Genomic DNA, 6605 nt, shown 5'->3' with positions numbered 1-6605 from the left:
CCAAAGATTCCTAGATAACTTAAGGGATACTCTTAACTACCTTAGCTATCTTCCACCATATGATTTTTATTGTGCCCTGCCCTTTAATCACTTCCAAATGAAGCTATTATTTTAAAATAAATGCAAGATGAAATTTACCAACCAAAAAAAAAAAAAAAAAAAAAAAAAAAAACAGATTACAATTATCAATAAACTATTCTTATTAAAAGATTAAACATACCCAAATTCAAAAAGACCATCAAAGTCAATCTCTGATGATGCAAAGTAACTTGATAAGTTCAGTAGAATGAACCAATGGAAAAGTGCTTCTTCAAGATGAAAAACAAAATGCATAGAGAGATATCCTATTCCTATATACTTTTTTACATATGATTGGACGTGAAAACTCTAGGTAATGTTTATAGCTTCTTTCTGTTCAGTCGATATAGCATTCAATGAATGCCCTCTGAATTCTCAAAACCCATTTCCAATTTGCTAAAGTACAATACAATATATATATATAAATATCAATAATAATAAAAAAAAATGAAGAAAATGTCAAATACAACATCGAAGAAGACCAACATAACCGAGCAGAAACTGCACGTCTAAATCACAAAACCAGTAGAAAGAAGCACAACCCATTTATTTAAACCCAGGAATTAATGACAAAACAAACAAAAGAAATTATTTTTTAATGGAAAAAAACAGAAATTTCAGTTTAAAAAAGCCAAGGTATATGTTAATAATAATAATAATAATAATAATAATAATTCAATTTGTAATTTTGAAGTGGCGGCAACTTCATAACGAAAGTATTTGATTGGCTACCATTTTCATTTTTTGTTTTTTTTTTTTTTTTTAATTTTTTTGGGGGGGAAAAATATGGTCCTCACCATGGATATCATTGGCCTAGGAGCTACATGAGTTAGCATATAATTGGCCATCTTTCATAATCCTGTGAGAATCCAGATCAACAATATACAGCCTTTGTAGTACCCTCCACCAGTTGTGAATTGAGCATACCAGTGTGCAGCACAGAACCTGCTCATGGGGCTTGCCAAAGATCGAACTAGCAACCTCAGACCGGCAAGGTAATTAGTCGTCCGGCGTCCTTCCATTGCTCCACCACCTCGTGTGTTTTGATTGGCTACTTAATGTTGAAGGAAGTTTCCTATTGGCTGCAAGAGTTTGTCTTGTATTAGGCAGTTACTTGTCGCATAAGTAAATTTTTGCAATTGGCAAATGCTTGTAGATATTTAAGCTCGAGGCGTCAAGGTTGTACATAGTCATTAACCCACTAAACTAGCTTCTCTTTATCCTCAAAGTCATCAATGGATGCTTACATAATTGAGTCTACTGCTTTTTTTTCTACAGAGACTATATGAGCTGACTTGACTTTTTTGATTTTTGATCGGGACTTGACCTTGTTTTGCTTTTGGTTTTTTTGGTTGAATCGTGGTTTGGCTTCAATCTATCAGTCCGTACTCTATTTGAATATGTCATATTCATTACAGAAAACTAGAAAAATAACAAAGTATAATAAACATCTTTTTTTTAATATACATACCTTACTTATATAAACATAAACATTTTGCAACTAACCGAATTACCATGTTAGTTAATAAACTATTTCATGCAGTTTGCATAAGTTTTGGGTTTCTATGCACTCAGCTTCTCTCATCTTGCTAATTGTGGATTCACTTGCTGTGATATGGGTGTCTATGATTTCTTGGTGATTATTATTATTGTGGGGTTCATCTTCCAAGCTGATCAGGCTTTGAGTATGAGTTCTCAGAAGAACCTCACATGCAACCCAAATGATATGAGAGCATTACAGGATTTTATGAGCGGGATGAAGATGTTGATGATCGATGGGTGGAGCACCAATTTGTCTTCTAATTGCTGTGTATGAAAAGGCATAACATGCAATTCTTCATCATCTTTGGCATTGGCCAATCCCATTGAAACAAGCAGAGTAGTAAAGTTGGAGCTTACCAAGAAGAGACTCTTTGGCAAACTCTCTTTACAACACTTAAATCTCTCTCAGAACATCCTTCAAGGCACACTTCCTCTGTCACTGTCCTATTTGTGAAATTTACAGGTTCTAGACTTGAGCTCTGATGCTTTTTCTGGCTATGTTCCTGCCGATATCCAATTACCTTCACTCAAGATCTTTGGTCTTTCTCAAAACTCCTTCAATGGGTACCTTCCTGCTACTATCTGTGATAATTCTTCTACACAACAGGTATTGAATCTCGCAAACAACTACTTCTCTGGAAAGCTTCCTCCACAACTTGGAAATTGTAGTTCTTTAAAACAACTATCTCCCCGCATGAATGATCTCACTGGTGGTATATCTGAAGCTATATTTCAACTGCAAAAGTTAATTTCCTTAGACATTCAAGATAACAAGTTTTCAGGACCACTAAGCAAAGCAATCGGCAAACTCATTAACCTTGTTCATTTGGATATATCTTCTAATGGGTTTACTGGAATTATCCCATATGTTTTTCATTACTGTCCAAAGCTGAAATATTTGGCAGCTCATTCAAATAGTTTTACTGGTTCTATACCTTCCTCCTAAGTTCTCCTGCTTTGTCTGTGTTAAACATATGAAATAATTTGTTGGAGGGTCTAAAAGAATCTTAACTGTTCCACACTGGCTACTTTGAGCACTCTTGATTTAGCTTCTAATAGCTTTACTGGGCCTATTCCCAACAACTTTCCTACTTGTAAGCATTTGAATATTGTAAATCTTGCTCAGAATAACTTTGGAAGCCTACTACCAGAAAGTTTCAAGGATTTTCATACCCTCTCTTACCTCTCTCTTTCAAATTCCAGCTTGTCTAATCTTTCTTCTACACTTAAATCCTACATAAATGTCAAACCTTACCACTTCAGTCCTCTTAATGAACTTCCATAACGAAGAGTTGCCTGCAGATCCTACTCTGCATTTCCAAAAGCTCAAGGTTCTCATTATTGCCATTGGAGACTTACAGGTTCTATACCTCAAACAACACGAAAAGCATCACAGCAACAAGAAGCCTCATCGATAAGGATATCTCATTACAGGAACCTTCCCCAGATTTCCCCCTTTTCCTGAAGAGGAATGTGAACATAAAAGGGTTGCAGTATAATCATTTCCAGAGATTTCCACCCACCTTGGATTTAAGTTACAACAACCTTAGTGGACCCATTTGGCCAGAGTTTGGGAATCTTAGAAAGCTTCACATTTTAGTTCTAAAGTTCAACAAGATATCAGGACCAATACCTTCTAGTTTCTCAGGTATGACGAGCATAGAGATTTTGGATTTGTCATGTAACAAACTTTCAGGAATAATACCACCTTCGTTGGTAAAGGTTAGCTTTTTGTCTAAGTTTAATGTTGCAGACAATCAACTATATGGAGAAATTCCTCCACGAGGTCAGTTTTCAACCTTCCTATATTCAAGCTTTGAAGGAAATAATCTCTGTGGTGATCCGTGATCATGCTTCACCATGTTCATCAACAGATCAAATTCCTAGTGGGCCACCCAACGAATCAAGCAGGTCAAACAATATCATAAACAGTGGCTTTTTCATTGCAATGGCTATTGGCTTTGCATTTGGGCTTTTTAACAGTATTATTTTGTTCACCACATCAAAAAACTAAGCCTCTGCTGTACCTTCCTTTATAAAACAATGCAGGAAAATAGATGTTTCTATTATATGTGCTTGTAATTACCTTAAGTGAACACCGGCTCCATGTTTATCTGTCTGTATTTTAGTCTCTAGATCTGCACCACTTATTGAATTCATTAGAACATCCTGGACAATCTATATCCATATACTAACTTTTTTTCTTATACTGTCAGGTAATATGTGGTTCCATATTCTTAATGGGATGCAGGAAAGTAGATGATCCTATTTACCTATTATATATATTGCTCTCCTCGCTGGAAAGAGGAGTTCGTTCCAGTACCAACAATAAGTTGCTACAACACCCAACAGACCCTCCTTTTGATGATTTCCAACAAATTTGGTCATCTATAGTCCCTCAAAAGAGAACTGCATAGATATATAGAGAGAGATTATCAAGCAGGAGGTTTTCAAACACTTAATGTCAGTCCACAATGACGGCCTGAAGAAATAGAGAAAGAGTGAATTTATTATTTACATTACAATATAAGAAAGAAAAACAGTACAAAGATTATGTTTATCCTGGCTTTTAATTTAAAGAATTCAAAAAGTGTTGGCGATCTGGGAAGACAATATAATATGGTTGGAACATTGCATTACTACAATATTTTAGATTTGAACTAGTAGAGGTGGTTTTTGCAAAAAAGTTTCAACAGGGACTTTAGAATCTTCTTGTTGCATGAAATAATGCTGCTAAAAAGCCCAAACGCAAAACCAATAGCCATTGCAATGAAAAAGCCACCGCTTATAATAGTGTTTGATCTGCTTGATTCATCGGGTTGCAAACTAGGAAGTTGATCATTTGATTCACAAGGAGAATCATGATCTCCACAGAGATTATTTCCTCAGAAGCTTGAATCTGGGAAGGTTGAAAACTTTTTGAAAGGAATTGTTATCTTTTTCTTTCCATCCAAGCATTAAGGCTTATGCTATAAATTGCTGCTCGTTCATTAAGAAATATATAAATATATATATATATATATATATATTTTGTGACAGAATTTGGTTTTACTGTCACAAAAAACTTTCTGTTCTGTTGATACCCTTTAGGCATACATATATAATTGCATAATTTACATTATGCATACGCTTAGTAAGCAAAGAATACAAAATCATGTTTTATTACAGAGAAAAGAAAATTTTTGAATGTAAAGAAGAGATTCCCCTGCACATTAACTGACTTTGAAGAAGATCAATACCAAGCCAAAAATGTGGTTGAACCTGAACTGAAATTTAATTGGTCAAGAGCGGCATGATACTGTAGATTCACCAACACGTAACCACCAATGGAAAAAAATAAAGAATGAAATGAATTATTATCAAAAAATAAAAGGAATATGTACAAATCTGCATACAAGGAAGAGAGGCCTTGAAACCACTATTATATGGCAAATTGAATCTCAAACAAAGATTGTGTCACTTACTGATTCTATAAGGATACCGAGAACAATATCTTAAAAAGGGCAAGAGCTTAATTATGATTTGCAGTACAATGTTGTGATGTGCTTCAAATGTTCCTATAAATTCCGACAGAAAAAATTGATTGAAGGTGGTATAAAATATACATCTTTTCATTATTATTGTGTAATTTCTGGTTTTTACCTGAATGAAAGAGAAAGACCATCTTTGGAAACTTGAACATATGTAAAATAAATTTGGTTATGCAGGGGATGCGTACTGCAATATACCAGAGCTAAAAGTCGAATTGCTGTGAAAAGTAGGAAGTTGATCAAACCACAGAAATTAATTCCCAAAAACAGTTTGTAACAATCAAAGAGTCTATGGTAGTACGTAATACATACCTGAACGCTAAAATGGAAAAGAAGAGCTAGAAGCAAATCTCAAAACCATAAAGCTTTCCAATATTGAATAGCTAAATTTTGATTCCAGCTGTGCAAGTTGCAGCTGAGAGAACTTGGAAATGAAACCTCATTACAAGCTAGTTGAAATGGTGAGGAAGTTTGTAATAGATCGACAGCATAACTTTACGATGCCCAACTTGGACTTGCATCAATGTTCTAAAGTGATTCTTTTCTCACAATTAAAGCAGAGACCCTTTTTCCTTTTCTCTCCATCATTTCAAATGGTACATAATAACAAATCGCTTTCATATTTGTTCCCATCTATCCAAAATTAGGGCTATGCCAGAGTGAGGACATGGGCTGCATTTAAATGGGTATTGAATATTTATATCAAGTATAACTACTTTTATAAAGCAAAAGGGAAAAGAGCCTTGGTTGTTTTTTGATTATCAAAACGAAGTACCTAAAATTACAATGAGAGCATGTATGTTACCACTTCCAAAAATAAGTCTCAATTTCGCAACTAATTTAACCAGGAAAATATAAATTAAGGACCTTTATTACAAATAAACTACATCATCTGAAAGGCATGATAATCATATGAATTCCAAATTTACTAAAGCAAAATTTTTGGGTGGATGGATACAAACATCTAAATTAAATTAGATGTTAACTGCATCTATGTTTTGGAAAATATAAGAGAATCCATCCCAGCAAGAAACAACACAAGAAAAAATTGAACCATCTCTAATAGCGAGTAGGTTTATAATGATTGATGTATTTTTGATTTCAATGAAAACAAAAAAAGACTAAAGGCATCATATCAAATATTGTAGAATAATAATACCCGAACATTTTTACGGACAATGGACATGTCTATCCCTGGAAAATCTGAATATGGATGATCTGTATAAACATGAGGAATGTGAGCAATCTTGGGCCAATCTTTCCCTTGGCAACTTCGACTTAACAAAGGAAAGAAACCAATATCCAAATGTGAAAGCGAAGCTGGAAGACCTTCTTCAGGCAAGTACTGGAGCTCTTGGAATAATGGAATTTTAAAATGTAAGGCAGGAAAGATGTTGAAATGCCTACCATTTTAAAATGATTTCATTTGGATGGCTTCTTTGACATCAGCCCTGC

This window comes from Ziziphus jujuba, chromosome 9, assembly GCF_031755915.1.
Source record: "Ziziphus jujuba cultivar Dongzao chromosome 9, ASM3175591v1".
Taxonomy (NCBI): domain Eukaryota; kingdom Viridiplantae; phylum Streptophyta; class Magnoliopsida; order Rosales; family Rhamnaceae; genus Ziziphus; species Ziziphus jujuba.
This window is presented reverse-complemented; position numbering follows the sequence as displayed.